Genomic DNA, 16,072 nt, shown 5'->3' on the forward strand with positions numbered 1-16,072 from the left:
AGCTTAGCATTCTGATTTGGAGCAAGAAATATGTAAATTATGAAATCATGAGCAGCTTCTGAGCACACCCCCTTTATGTTACCTGCAAAGACCTGAGTCAGAAGCCTGCATTTCAAAATGCTTATTTTTTATTTTTATTTTTTACTGTGTGGATGAATGGCCACGAATAATACAAATTGGCTTTACTTTCCAAGTTTATTATCCTTCAACATTCGTTGGCGGGTTAGCGACATCATTTATTATATAATGAGGTAACCCCCAAATGAAACCTCCAAACATCTTCTCTTTCTGGTCATCATAGGCTGCCATTCTTCCCCTAGAAATTAATACGTCTGTATGCGGGATTGTGCCTTTTCATCCCCTGCTGCAGAGTCAGCGGTCATAAGAGCTTTTGTGTTCATGAATATGTAAATGCAACATGCATAAAATAAAATAAAAAAGCAGACAGTTTCTACCACAGACCGTGCCTAACTCTGTTGAACTAATACACAAAAAGCTAAGATTTAATTTTTCAAGCATTTTGAGTCAATGTTTCAAGGCATGACATAATTATGTAATATGAAAATACATAAATTAGGCATATGCAGATGTGCATGACAGTTAGACTCTAAATAAATCGGCTTGAGCTTGTAGTCATGGCTATAATGATTCGTGCAGATTCACTTACTCCTTCACTCTGATGCCTGGTAATAGGGGGGAAATGCCTTAGGTCTTTAATGACCTTGTATGTAGTGACTAGATTCTACTCCCATACTTCACTCCAATAAATGACGGAGAAATGTTTAAATAATATGTATTATTTGTATATGTATGTACGTGTGTGTATATATATATATTATACACACACACATGCTTTTTTTCTTTTGAAGGGGAAAAGCGATGGCTATATTCCACTGAAGTATTCTGGAGGAAGCTGTGGGAAGAAAATTGGCGGATTTTATTATTGAAATAAGCAAGCATTTCCATGCATATTTTTACGGTATGCATGGCTATGCACCACTCTGTGCAAACAGTGCTATTGCAGCTTGGGCGCGGTAATTAGGTTGATGTAATTATGGTGAAATAAAGGCAGTCGCACTGATAATTTCGCAGTGAATATTAAAGACATATGTGCCTTCCAGTGTACAATAAATGAACCTGAACTGCTGTCAGGGTCTAGGAAGACAGTGTGGCCAATGCACCTATTGTGTCCCGGCTGCAGAAAGGAGCCTGCCGATTGGCCACTGTCTGCAGCACATAGCACTGGCTGGTTATAAAGGACTTGTCTAGGGGAGAGCCTGTAGGTACTCCATTGTCTGGTAAAGTTCATATGACTGCATTCTTTTTTGCAAGGCGGGTGGAGGGAGAGCGGGGAAGGAGGGGGTGTCAGCTCAACTGTAAAAGCTGCACAGATTTTTTTCTTTCTCTCTCTCTGCCTCTCCATAGATCGTTTCTGTTTCATGCCCTGTCTCATTTCGCATAGCTAAAAAAGAATGCTAATTAAGATCCCTTGTCTTAACCTGAAAAATAATGACTCGGCTGTAATTAGAAATCCGGTGAGAGTTTAAAATTCTGGTAGGGGACCAAAAACATCAGTTACGGTGCTTAGGAAGAAAATGAAGAATTATTTTTCTGTAATCAAGGTAAACATGGGAGAGGGGGGTTCCCCCCGTCTTTTTAACCAATTTTAACCAATGGTGTTCTACTGCAGATGAGAAGATACTGTATTTCAAAAACTATTTTAACCATCAAATTGAAGCAACACAAATCAGTAGCAATAGAAGCCTTCTTAATCCTCCTTAGGATGCAATTCAGATGAAAGAACTGCTTTTTTTTTCCTATTTTTCTTTTTGTATGTGTGTTATAGATGGATCTGAGAACGCTGTCTGGGCTTGGTGCCAAGGGCTGGTATTTCACAGCAGCGACCGCCTCACAGACGAGCTGTGGGAAGCAGGAGGGAGACTCTCTCTTAGGGTGCCACTACTATGGAGACACAGCTGGGCTGAACAAGATTTGCTTCAAACGACAACAAGAGAGACAGAAAGTATCTGGTTCAACCGCTGCCCGAGCAGGCAGGCACCAGAAGAGCTAGCAGCCAATCCGGCCATGCTCGAAGCCAGCTCTGCAGCTCAGCCAATCAGTGACATCACTGGTGAGAAACTCATTTACATCATGCAGTAATGAACTTTGTTTAACATAGCCTTCCCCCCTTCCTGTCACCCCCCCTTTCCATATTAGGTCCTTCCATTAATTATTCTGCTGGCATAATTTAAACCGCTATGCAAAAATGTGGCTACATTCTGTCCGATGGCTTTTACCTTTTTTTTTTTTTTTTACCCCATTGGTGTCTGCCGTCACTGAAAGTGATTCTGGTTACAATTCTATTTTGTTTTGAATTTGCAAAAATTATCTTCTCTTTCTTAAAAAAAAAATTCTTAACAACATCAAACCTCTGTTTATATTGTCTGATCCCTCTTCTTATGAATGAATACATGCTTCTCCAAGTTGGGGTTCAGAATTGTACAAGGTAACAGAGAATAAGGGGTGCATTGCCATGGAAGTTGCAGGTTTTTCAAACAATCTGTGTCTTAGAACATCCTTTAACGTTTCCAGATTTTATGCTGCAGTGGCCATTTTACATACAGTGCTTTATCCAAAAAGCACTTATGTGCATCTGTCACATGGAGGAAAGTTCACTCTTGTTATATTTCATTCTCCACTGCTCTCGGCCAACATTGTCATTTTATTAATGAATAGAACTGAGGCCATTTCTGGACAAATCTCCCCCTTCCCACCCCAGCACAATGCACCTGATTTGCATCCATTTACTAGAAAAACTGAATACAAGAACCAGCTTGAAAAGAAGTTAAGGGACCAGCTTACATATTATTTCAGAATTTATTGCCGTTATACAGTTTGTTTTTTAAAATGTATAATATTTAACATTTGCCTTAGTGTTTCTATAAAAATGCCTGGTCTCCATTCGCAATGTAATGCCTTTAGCAAATTTATGGGATTGTTACATAACCAAAGTAGATCAAATGAAATAATGTTCACAAACGAGTTCATTTATCTGCAGAAAACCTTTGGAAATACAATTTTGCGTTGCACATTTATATTTAGCTGTCAGGGATAAATTCATTTGTTCTATAGATAACTTAAAGAGGCTGGAACATGTGGCACGTGAAGATTTCAGGTTGCTTTATAAAATCCCAGAGAGCAAAACTGGGTCACACTTCAATGCAATTTCTGTTAAGTCATATCTTTATTGCATATTTGCGTTAAAGGCACACTGTTTTCTAGCAGAGAAGGTGAAGTTTCGTTGTCTTTCTTTTAAAAGGATGTTTTGAATATAATTATTCAAAAACATGGAATTTAAAAAATATTGACAAGGGTTTCATAATAGTGCATGATTCGTTTAAGAAGCTTAGAGAGTGCAATGATAGGCATAGTCACTTTTTAAAACATATGAAGGATTTAGATGGGAAACCATGGCCCTTTTAATTCATGAGGCATTCCATCATCCCATCATCAGTATTCAGGGGGCGACTGTCCCGAATCAGTCACGAGCTCCCCTGCTGCAGATCCTGTAATTTGAATCATGTGTAATAATATATTATCCTACTGGGGGCCTTCTTTCAGTAGGAGAATGGTTTATACATTCTGCTATAAGAGAACTTTTGGCTTCTAGCCGACTCACAGCCATTACTCACATAGGCAATCACGATCGTCTTCCTTAAGGAATAACATCTGCACAACCTCCAGAGCCAAAAATCTGCAACCTCCCGCACAGTGTGAATTATGATTTCTTGGAATTGGGATCACTTGACAAACTGAAGTAGAAAAATGGAAGGTTTAAAGGAATGGATCAACATTTTATTGAGTGTGCCATGTGGCGACAGCGCAAATTCCCATTCCTTTGAAATGATGGAGAATGGTGAAGAAAGGAGGCCAAAAATATACCTACATGTGTTCATTTGATTTTTAGACACAGCCGAAATGTAATGTGTTTTATGAAGATGTGGCTGCCTCTGTGTTTTTCTGTGGACATCCTAGCAAGGTCCTGTAAAGGGCGCAGCAACGTGGAGAAATAAACGGGGGGCGAAGGTGACTGTGAAAGCAGAGAAATTGTGTCACCTCGAGAAGGAAGCAATGTAATATCACAGGAACCGTTCTGACCCCGGAGTTAAAAATTATAGTGTGCCTCTGATGCTTTCTCTTGTTATCACCTTGATCAGGTCACTTAATTTCTTTCCATTTTTCTCCTACATTCAAAAATTAAAGACAATGCCAGCATAGAGATTTTCTCTTTGTGTGAAATGCTTTCCCACTTTTTAAGAGTCTAGATCCTTTTTTGCTTCAAGGACCAGGTTAAATGTCTCCTCTTCTGTGAAATCTTTCCGAATCACCATGACCAGAATCTCTCACTTCTCCACCCCTTTTCACCCATTTTATTGCCTGTATGCCAGTCAGTATTGCTGTGGGGCCACATGTGTATATATCTTTGCCAGTAGACTGAAAGCCCCTTGGGGACAGAGACCACATTGAATTCTTCCACCCCCAGCTCTAAGAATAATGAACGATGCTCCTAAGGTTTAAATCCATGTTTTAATTAATGAATTATAAGTACGTTACAGATTGCAGAGGGAGGGTCATACAAATTTCAGGGTTACGATTATTGTTGTCAACTATTACCACTATGTACCAGTTGATGTCAGCTTTACCTCATCAATGTTAAGCCTTTTATTTCACTGGCCCTTCATAATAAAGCTCAGATTAAATGGTCTCTGTATTATTTTTCTTAAATAGCCAGTCGTAAGGAAAATGCAAATCATTTTGTTTATTAAATATAAAATTAAGCCAACCTAGTTGGTGTTTAAAAACTTAAAAATAGGTGAAATTTATGTAGATTCAAGCAACCATGATAAGCAAATTACAGTATCCAGCTCTACTGTTAATGATACGAAAAATTACTTGGAAAAGGTAAGCAATTAACATGGAATGTTGAAATGCTTTACAAAGCATAATAAATCAGGAAATATAGAATCCTACGTCAGTGTTATCATTAATGTATATATTTAAATCTGTAAACTAGTACAATAATCTTGAGTGATTTCTAGATGTTTTTGATATAATCTGATAACATAATGCTGAAACATGATTGATTTTATGTTAGTTATCTCTTTAAGTTTATACTTTTGGTTATTGTACTACTGCTAAGGGGAAATTAATGTTTGGCAAACAATGATATTTTTGTTAATGTTTGAAATTGTTTTTATATTTAAAAATATATTTTAAAATATTTTTCGCTACATTTTATGAGAAGAGAATGAAATAATTAGAAAACATATATATCTTTACTTTTATATCTGGAAAAATAGAAATTTCAGAGCTTGAAATCATCTGAAGTCTTTATTTTGTAAAAGTATTAGAGAGGAAAATATCTTGCTCAAAAGTGCGTACTTTCAAGTTCCCGGGACAGCTGAGACTAGTATCAAGAATTCAGAAAGACTGGGTCAGTATTTTTTTACTCTACCAAATAATCTTCATGTTAAAAACTAGCAAGATAGGATTATACAATTTTATAGTACTAACATAAATTAAATTACACTCACTTATGTAATCCAATACTGTATGTAAAATTCATATATCATAGGGAAAAAAGGGAGACTGGACATTATTGAGCTGTATTTTTCCACTATCCTACAATAATGCTATTGGTTCCAATAAATAATCATTTGTATTAGTATTCTTTAAAAATAATTATGGTTATGATGAAGTAGAAATGGAAATGATATCTGGGTTCACTTTGCTAGCTTTGAATTCGGCCAACACAGATATTGTATCTTAATGGCAGGATTGGTTAAATAGATTTGGGTGGGTCAGTTTGAACATTTTTAACCAATGAATTATACTGTTATTCTTAATCTTTTTTATTCTGCTTAAGTCTCCAGTTACCCAAAGATGAGATATTTGCATTTAGCCAATTATTTAAAAATATAATTCTGGACCTTATAAATACTGAGAGATGAATTGTACCCACTTAGAAACGAATGTTTCTCAAAGACAATAAAAAGAGTAGGACTCTGTTCAGCATCTTCTATTTAGAAAATTCCAGTTAAGAGTTCAGAGAGTGACTGAGAAAATGCAAAGCATCTTAAAGAAAATGTTACTTCACATCATAATTTGAGACGTGGTAACTAACATCCATTTGCATTTGAATACTATTTTATTTTTCTAAATTCATTAAAGTAACGATAAACAAGATAGAAATAATGAAACACCCCCTCCCATACTGGTACTTATTGATATCATAATTGCATGATCCTTATTCCAAAATGATTGAATTAGGAAAGTGGGAGTAAATATTAGGGCCTAGGCTTATACAGCAAAACTAGTAAGTTTGTGATTAAGAATTGTTTATTTGTAAGATGGCAAAGAAATAGATAAAACTGGCCTAAAACATTTGCATATTCTGCCTTTTTTTCCTGCTTAGCCCTTACAACATGATTTAAAAGCAGTATCAGTATATTTAGGTGTTTACTGAGGATTTCCATGAACTGAAGATAACACATCTTGTTATTAATCAGCGAGGTCGCTCTGTAACTGGTTGCTGAACCAAGAGGAGGAACAAAAGGCTATGAGTTAATGGTTAATATTTGCTGGGGCCTAATATTTGCGCTATATGCCATATGAGACGCTATGTACTATGCACACGTTCTTTCATTCAATTCTCAAATCAATCCTTTGGTGTTATTACTATCCTCATTTTACAAAAATGAGAAAATTGAGTTTCAAAAAGGCGAAGCCACTCCTCAAAGTCACATGACTAGCAAGCAGCAAAAGAGGGATTTGAACGAAGGATTCTGACTTGAGAGCATGCATTCCTAATGACTCCAAACTGAAGAATCAGTACCTGTGATTTTGCTGTTTGCTGTAGAAACAGATTTTTTATATATATTGCATTCATAAATGGTGTATCTGGTTCAGTTTTTTAAATGTTCACATATACTTTTATCTTAGTATTTTATAGCTCAATTTGAAAGCTATTGACTTTGCAATAATATCTACATTAATATTTTCTTTATATTTTGGTATTTCTGCACCCAACCAGATCATTTAGGTAATACATACCGAAACAATTTCTGAACAGTGACATACCAGATAAATGTAAGATCATGTTACTACTAAATGTCTTTGTAAGTCTGAATTACTAAATATAAGTATTAGACTAAATGTTTCCATTTCCTCTTTTTCCTAGATATTTTACTTATTAAATATATCACCTATTTTATGAGAAAATTAATTCTTATTAATTTGACAGTTGCAGAATGTCACTTTGGCTCATTTAGACCCTGACTATCCAGACATTTAAGGTAGTTCAGTTTCTCACTCTTGGTTACACATCTTGTATCTACAACCCACGGCAATCCACAGGACGTTAAAAGAATCTTACAGTTACTGAATATATAGTAATACGTTTTATGCCTAATGCTAGATATTCTAGTTTTTATCTATAGTGGTCAAGACTAGAGGGCATAGCTGAAAGTTGTTGACTTTCAGAGAATCAGCTTAATGTGGGAAAAGGAGAGGAGAAAACAGAATTGTGTCGTTTCTTACCTTCCTGATGAAACATTGTCCAGTTTTTTTTCTCAATTTTTTATTTCTTTCTCGAACAATGTTGTGCACTTACCATATGCCAGAAACTGTGCAGGCAATAAAATGAGCCTCTTGTGAGCTCCAACTTCAACATTGTTATTAATGTTTGTAATGAAAACACTATGTCAATATATGTTCATGTATAATTGAAGTGTTTAGTTTGGTTACATAATTTATGGTACCCTCTTTTCAAAAAAGCCAGAAAAGCAAAAGTTTTGACCGCTATTATTCTCATTTGAATGAAACTCCACTCCACGGCACTCCACTGTGTCTGTGCCTCTTCTATGATCCTGATACCTAGAACTTAATGCAGTGCTCCTTGGAAGGTTTAAGGAATGCAGGGTGAAGGAGGACTGTCGTCTCTGTGTCTGGGGGCCCCTAGGCCCATGGATGTGGTGTAAAGACCTCAATAGCAGGTTTAAGGATCATATTCTGATTTGCCTGTGCCTTACACTAATCTCTGGTACAGTTAGAATTTGATATTATTTTTTTCTCCCAAGATTCCTTGATATTCTCATTACTAATAATTACCTTTGTGGGAAAGATTCAAAGTTAACATAGCAGTTCCTTTCATTGCTTATGAACTTACTGGGAAAGCACTTCAAGTATAGTACTTAAGTACCGGTAAAGTACTTAAAGCATTTATTTTCAGAATGTTAATTTTTACACAGTGAAAACTAGAGATAATAGTGTCAATGACTACTTAGTGATCACTTAACTCCATGAGGCCCTATGAGAAGTGGTTAGGAGCATAACATCTCTGGATAAATGCCTGATTCTGATTCTGAACTTCATGACTGAGTAGATATATAACCTTGGACAAGTTGCATAACTTCCTTGGGCCCCAGTTTTCTCATCTGTGCAGTAGTACCTACCTTAAAAGACTGTGAGGATTCTAGTGCATTTTTGCAAAGGATGGCGTTATAAAGATGTGTAAATTCATGTTCTTTGCTCTTCAAAGTATAGAATGTAGTTAGAGAGTATGTGTTTGTATACATTTAAATAAATATTAATACAGTGTAAAGTGCTATACCAGAGATGTATTTATGCTTGCATAAATACTTTTAAAGTTTAATTTTACTCCACCTCTTTAACCAGGTTTTTCTTTTATTTGAACAAGTTGGCAACCATTGTTATAATCATCAGTTTTATCCCATCAAATATTGGTTTCATTTAAAAAGTTGTTTAAAAAGATTGTTATTTTAATAATATCTGTGTAAGTTTATAATTTCAGGCAACTAATAATATTCAATTCATTGATTCTACTTTTTCCTTCATTGCTTGGTGCATATATCAGAAAATACAAATGTCCTAAGTCACATGTAAAAATGCACGAAACCATTTATTCTGATTTTTGCAAAGCTCCATGGTAGAGCTAATATTTTAGACCATGATACCCTAGAATGATCAGAGGTTAGGTTCCTAGTTAGTGGCATTCTGTAAAGACAATTAATCCACAGTGCAAGTGTCTAATGTTCAAGAATCAGATACTTGATACACATAGATTTTCCTTTAACAATATCCATTGTACTCAGGAAGAAAATAATAGACTCTAATTAGAAGACCTGACCTAAAACCCTTTGTAAGTGCTCAAGCCTCAGTTTTCTTATTATGAAATGGGGATAGTAATGACTTACTGGAAAGATAATTGTATGGGCTAAATAAGAGGACCTGTGGAGTACTGTTAGGTTTTCTCTTCTGTAGGTTTTGTGAAGTCTGTTCAAGTGTGTGTTTCAAAGTCAGTGAGAACAACAGGACTTCAATAAAATGCAAGCTTCTGAGGAGACAAACTCTAGTATGATGTATTCTATAGAATAGAGAATGACAAGATTCTTTAAAAATATTTCTCATTAATACCCCTGTTCAAATGATTTCAGGGAATTGTGAATGCAAGTTAATTAAATCAGAATTCTTTCTCATCTTAACCTGGGAATGACTGAGACTAAAAATAGTTTCATTTTAAAAAGAGGTTCATGAGCTCTCTCCCCCTCTCCACGCCCATCTCTATCTCTGTCTTTCCCCACCTCTGAGAGAAACTGATGTATTTGGGTAGTGAAGAGCATCAGTAAGGGTTTCCAGTGATTGAGGCAGAGGGCTGTTCAAAGGCATGAAGATGTTTAGATTAATAGTAACGATGTAACTAATTTTCAGGTGTCTCATTAAGGTGAAAAATAATATACTAGAAATAGCATCATATTTGAACACCTATGTGCCAATTTTACGATGCTTTTACAATTTCATCTAATCTATTACAATTTGTTATTACTCCCTTCAAGTTTTATCCATGCTTTCTCATGGTGCTAATAATGAAGATGACGATCAAATGAATTTTGCCATGATATTTTGTAGGTGTACCTGTTGTTTGAACTATGTATATAAATAGTAAAGCAGAGAAATTACACATTCTGTTTGGGTATCTTATAAGTAACATTGCCTTTTAATAAACCCTGTTTCTCCTTTTATTTAACAGCAATTAGCTAATATCCTATTAAACGTCAATGGAGGTAGTCTTGCATGTCATTACGGTGCAATAAGATCTATTTAGCTTTTCAGTTCTTACAAGATATTCATTTTGCAGTGGAGTTAAGCTTTTCTATTACCTTCCTGGCATGATGGTCTAGGAGTCTTTAAAAATTTTTTATTAAACTTATTTTAGTTATTTTTTTTCCCCCTTTGTTAGTTACTTGATTTTTCTAGGGCTGAGAAAGTGGGTTTTTAACATATCACTTCTCTAGGGATAGGCTTCAGCATGGGGGCTGTTGGAGAGGCCATATAACCCGTTTCTCCAGGCGTATGTCTAGTTTATGCCTACCGTACCAGGGTAATTATTGATGGTGCCCTCTTTCATTTTCAACAGTGACCCATTTTTCATTAGAAATTATGTGGCCATTCTATAATACAAAGTTAATTTCTGAATGTTTTGGTAAAAATTATATTTTCAGATATGCGAATCTGTTGTTATCATGAAAGTATTTGTACTTTGCAGATTGTGCAACGTGAGTTTAGGTTTTGCAAATGTGGTCACTACAAGGATAGATAATTTTGTTGATATGTGTTAGACAAGCAATGAGTAATTGTTGATCTAAACTCATCAGATTTGAGCATCAGATTTCATTAGTACTCTAGTCTAGACTAACAGCAGGAAGAAGTCCAGCATGTCAATTCATTTAACAAATACTAGTTGAGCACTATGTGCCAATCATTACTATAAGCACTGAGGGACGCAGCAGTAAAGCAAATAGACAAAGTCCGATGTGCTCATAACGCTTGTGTTCTGAGGTCCTTTATAGGGTAATAACACATATTTATTAAGTTATACCAATGACATTTTGCTCTCTCATACAAATTGCTTTGACAAAAGGAAGGCTTCATTTAAAACCCAGCCTGTTTTCATTCGACTGCTCCATGATGTAGGCTAACTTTATACCATGAATTCCTACTGGTACGTTTTTGTTTCTCTCACTCAGTAGCTTACCTAACATCTTAGGCCCTCCTGGAGTTGATGGTGCCAGCTGCCCATGATTTTTATGTTTCTATTTAGTCAAAAAGCAGCTCAGAAATCCAAATTTCTAATACCTTGAGATCTTCTTATGTTCTAGCTAACACACAGATGTACATGGAAAATTTATTATCTTATTTGTTTTTGGAAACTTTTTTTTTTTCTCTCTGAGAACAGGTTATTGTCATTTTTGCCTATATATATAAAATTCATCTTTTTAAATGTATCCTGGAGCTTTTCAAGTGATTTCTCTCCTGTGGAAGCACCTTCTTTTGTTATTTGGCTTTTCATAAAGCCCACGAATATTTTAAAATTATAAATGACTTATGTGCATAAAAATAATAAGCAATTTATATATTAAGAATACATATTTAAGCAATTTATATGTTAAGAGTGCATATTTAAAATGAGAACAATTATATCATAAAACCAGGACTGTTTGGAGTTTGACATAGACTTAAGACAATTGTTTAATTCCTTTATTTTCTAAATGTGCCCAGGAAATGTGTAAAGAAATGGTATTCAACTTGCTCAGATTTACACAGCAGTTTGTGATAGACTCAGGAAAAAAACAAGATTTTTTAAAATTTGAATTTTTAAAGTTTTGATTATAAAAATATTTTCTCTGCTCTAAATTTGAAAAATTTAAGAGTTATATGAAAGAAAATTGAAATATTTAGTTATTTTGCTCTTTATAAATTACCATAGTTACACAAATTCTAAAAATACATATTTTTTTGAATAATATTGAAGTTTCACTATATAAATAATTTTATATCTTGTTTTTAAACATGAAGAGAGAAAATATTATGTGGTATGATATAAGGGATGTACATTTAGATGAAAAATGAAGGAAGAAAGAATTGATAAGACAGCATTTAAAAACTTAGATATTTTTGAATTACAACTTCACAAATTATATGAGGCGATATAGGATATATGTAGAAGTGAATATGAATACGTCAATGTCATTTCTTAAAAATGTTTTGTGGTACATTGAAGTGAGATATGTCAAAGTGACAATGCTGTCATAGATGCGGATGCCCTTTCTTGTTCCTGGGAAGTAGTATCTCTTCCCTCCACACATACTCTGGGTTATACCCTCTCTTAAATCCTCATGGAATTTGTTCCGTCGATGATCCTTCTCCTGTATCGTCACCTTCCTTTCAGCAAGCTGTTCCTTCCCAGCACTCAAAAATGACCAACTTTCACTCATCCTAAGCAAACAGATGAAGAAAACAATAATAGCCACCTCCCATAAACCTGTTTCCTCTTGTATCTCTTGCTTAACCATTCTGTTGCTGGACGGGAAGTCAGGAGAGCTGGGAAAAGACTCAAACTCACTTGGGACAAGTAGGGTAACTTCTTTGCAGTCCAGCAGAATTGATAATTTTATGTTTCATAAAATATAAAATGATATTAAAAAGCTATAGTTTTTCTTTTTTTCCAAAAGTACTTTGTCCACCTTGGACATCACATAAATTTAAAGGAGAAGAGAGGAAATATCCTCCATAAGCTATTTTTTAATTGTTATTTTTAGGGAGCTCTAAACTAACTCTAAAGGTGTTTTTGACTGAATGTAATTACCATTTACAGCCATGATCTCATTTCCATTCATTTATTTTGAGATTCTGTTCCCACTCAGGGTTCTAATGGTGCAGGGGAGGTAGTAGGGTCAAAGTATTTTAAATCACGACCAAGGAAAAATCTATTTTTAAAGGAAATAAGCTCTTTGTGCTATTGAAGAAAGATCACTGGACTTGAAGTCTATTTGTTACTCCAAAATTACTTCAATGAGAATAGGAATCAGGTGATCTCATTTCTATTGCTAGCTATGCCACTAGTCATTTGTGTGACAATGGAAAACCAGTGTTTATTGGTTATCAATTTATATGATGGACAGGAGACCAGATCAGGACTTTCAACAACTTTTTTAAAAGTAGAATTCTTTCTTAAATAAAATAGACTCAGAATCCCAAAATATTTTTAGAAAGTGCAATGACCCTGTTTGGATTAGGGTTGGGAACCTCAGAGCTGTATTCTTGTACTCCTCATGCACTTTAGGTGATGCCTAAGATGCCCTCATTACAGCCTCATAACTCCATGAGAATAAAGCCACTAGAGTAGATAATTGTTTACATTGCCTAGAGTTTGAAAGCGAGACTGTTTTTGTTGTTGTTGTTTTCGTTTTGTTTTGGTTTTGCTTCTTTTGTTCAGCCGTTAATAAATTAATACAAATTAAACTTCCACTAGATGGCAGTAGATCAAATCTTTGATATTGACAATCTTTAGTCTAATATTTAAAAGCACGTATTTGGACTACTTACACAAATTTTAGAAGAATTCTATTGTCTTATATTTTAAACTTAAAATTCTTTTTCAACCTCTGAATTTTCACTTGGTATTCTGTTTTCAAGACATTACTATTGGTTAGTCCAGTCTTTATGGTGCATGGTAAAAAAATACTACTTGCTCTGATTATAGAAATTTTTAAAAATTACATAATGTTCAAATGAACACATTTTCATGAGCATCTAAATTTATTATTCATACAGTCTTGATTTTACAGCTTCACTGGATGTCTAATTTTTTGCCCAAAAGTTACAATGACCTGGTCATTCATTTCTCTATCCCATAACACCCACTCCCTTCCACAGCAATGAAATTCCAATGATAGTCTGCATTGTGTATACTCTTAACTTTGCAGAAAGGGGATGCTTTCTAATTATATTAGATGATGGGAATTTGTGATAAGGATAGCTAGGGAAGTGAGGTATCTCAGGAAGCTGCTTCATAATCCTAAGGTTAAAGGTATAGTAGCTTCATGGAGGCACAGAGCAACACCATCCTTTGGGATTAGCAGGTCCTCCAGGAACCCAACAGCTCTGGTACCCTCATGCCAACAATGAGCCTCCCAGAAGTTGCCTCAGCTCCTCTTTTTGGATACCACTTATTTATACTCCCCAGGAAAGAAGAACTGGTTGAGTCAATTTATTGTAGTTGTACACAGATCACCCCTTAAGGTCTGTCTCTTGCCAAGTCCCCTGAGTTGGTTAGATCCCACTGAGGACAGCTTATTCTTTAAATAGTGTATTAGTCCGTCTCATGCTGCTAAAAAGACATACCTGAGACTGGGTAATTTATCAAGGAAAGAGGTTGAATAGACGCACAGTTCCACATGGCTGGGGAGGCCTCACAATCATGGCGGAAGATGAAGGAAGAGCAAAGGGACGTCCTATATGGTGGCAGGCAAGGGAGTTTGTGCAAGGGAACTCCTCTTTATAAAACCATCAGATCCCATGAGACCTATTCGCTATCATGAGAATGTCACAGGAAAGACTCACCCCCATGATTCAATTACCTCCCATCGGGTCCCTCCCACAACACTTGGGAATGATGGAAGCTACAATTCAAGGTGAGATTTGGATGGAGACACAGCCAAACCATATCAAATAGTCAACATAAAAGGTCAAAGTTTATGCCTGTTTTCCAGGTGAAACTAGTGATAGCTCTAGCTCCCCATTTTACTCTCAAAGTGACCCCAATTCAAATGCTCGATGATATGATTACCTGACCACACGATCATCTTTACCTTGAGAACTAAGTCTGATCTTCAAGCCAGAGTCCTGTGACACAAGACTTGTCTAGTGAAAAAGAATTGTCTGCGGCAACTTTCCTAGGAAGGAGCTGTGAGGCACAGGTATTTAGAGTTGTATAAACTGCCATTATGTAGTCCTTAGAAGAAAATAAAAAGAGAAATTAAAGACGAAAGCTAACTTTAAACTCAAATTCCTACCTCACTGGTTCAATTTTATCCATGAGATACTATCTATTTCTAATGCATTGTGGAAAAGAGTATTATTTTCATTATTAAGGACAGTATAAAGCTAAAAAAGAAATTAAGTGACTTGCCTGTATTACATTGTAAATATCAGAGAAAAATTCCCAAATTAGAACTTTAGAGATGGTTAGTCACAATCTGTTATATATAAGTAGTAGACTGAATCTTTTAATTATCACTCTTTATAATAATTCACATGCCACCAAATGTATTGGAAGTAGTTATCTTTCCATCAAAATTATTATCCCAAATTCTTTAAGTAATCATATTTTTAGATTTTAAATACATTTTCTCCCACATTTGTCCTCTATCACTTTAAATGAGTATAGTTAATACAGTGAATCATAGATTCTAAAGCCCTTTCTATTTTGTTGCCCTCAGTACAGATTTGTAATGAAAAAAAAAATAAGTGACTGAAACGTTTAACCTGAGGAAGAGGAGCCAGACTCACTGGTACCATTCCTCAGAATGTAGTTTATTTCAGAGAGGGCTGTGATGAAAGTTTTGCTTATCTCAATGTATGACACCAGAAAGAGAGATGATATTATAATTTAAGACATTTTGTTTAGAACAATTTCATGAATTCTTCCAATCAGAATGGGCTATTGAAAACACTTGTGCTAAGCTTGTTCTCTGGAAATCATTTATTTCATTTGTGGTATTTCAAACATCATCGTGCTGAGGTGGAGGGCAGCAGCCATTATAGTCATACAAATATTACTGTATCACATTGTTTAAAGTATAGAAAGACCCGCTTGTTGGTTGAAAACCTCCTATGTCTTTCTGAAAGATTAGCTCATGTTCACCAAATCCCATCTTATTTTCCTTCTCCTGAGTACAAAGAAAGAGTAGATTTCTTAGCCCCTAAACAGTTAGGTGGCAGCATGTGACTAATTCTGGCTTATGAAATTTGATCAGAAGGCATCAGAGTCACTTCACCGACTCTGGCCTGTGTCCTGAGATGGCCAAGCCCCTGCATGGAAACAACCTGGATTTCTAAGACTCTGCTTGGAGAGGAGCCGTACTAAAGTGAAGGATGAAGTGAAATACACTGAGTACTAAGTGAAGAGGAAAGATTTTTATGACATAAATCA

At 35.3% G+C, this 16,072-nt stretch overlaps 1 protein-coding gene and 1 long non-coding RNA gene across 13 annotated transcripts in view; both read left to right on the forward strand.

Moving 5' to 3' along the window:
- Positions 1-1,976, forward strand: part of LOC139362976 (uncharacterized) — a 144,645-nt gene extending 142,669 nt beyond the window's left edge. The window contains exon 3 of the long non-coding RNA XR_011622711.1: positions 1,847-1,976. This is a non-coding gene — a long non-coding RNA (uncharacterized lncRNA). The remainder of the gene's footprint in view (positions 1-1,846) is intronic.
- Positions 1,977-1,999: 23 nt separating this feature from the next.
- The window catches only part of LOC105483467 (uncharacterized), a 573,731-nt gene continuing 559,658 nt past the window's right edge, over positions 2,000-16,072 (forward strand). For 10 of the 12 annotated variants that reach the window (XR_011622692.1, XR_011622689.1, XR_011622700.1 and 7 more), the window contains exon 1: positions 2,000-2,131. The gene's annotated coding sequence lies outside the window, so the exon portion shown is untranslated. Of the gene's footprint in view, positions 4,963-16,072 lie in introns of all 12 variants that reach the window. The other 2 variants (XR_011622691.1, XR_011622688.1) reach the window with 2 other exon arrangements.

This window comes from Macaca nemestrina, chromosome 4, assembly GCF_043159975.1.
Source record: "Macaca nemestrina isolate mMacNem1 chromosome 4, mMacNem.hap1, whole genome shotgun sequence".
Taxonomy (NCBI): Eukaryota; Metazoa; Chordata; class Mammalia; order Primates; family Cercopithecidae; genus Macaca; species Macaca nemestrina.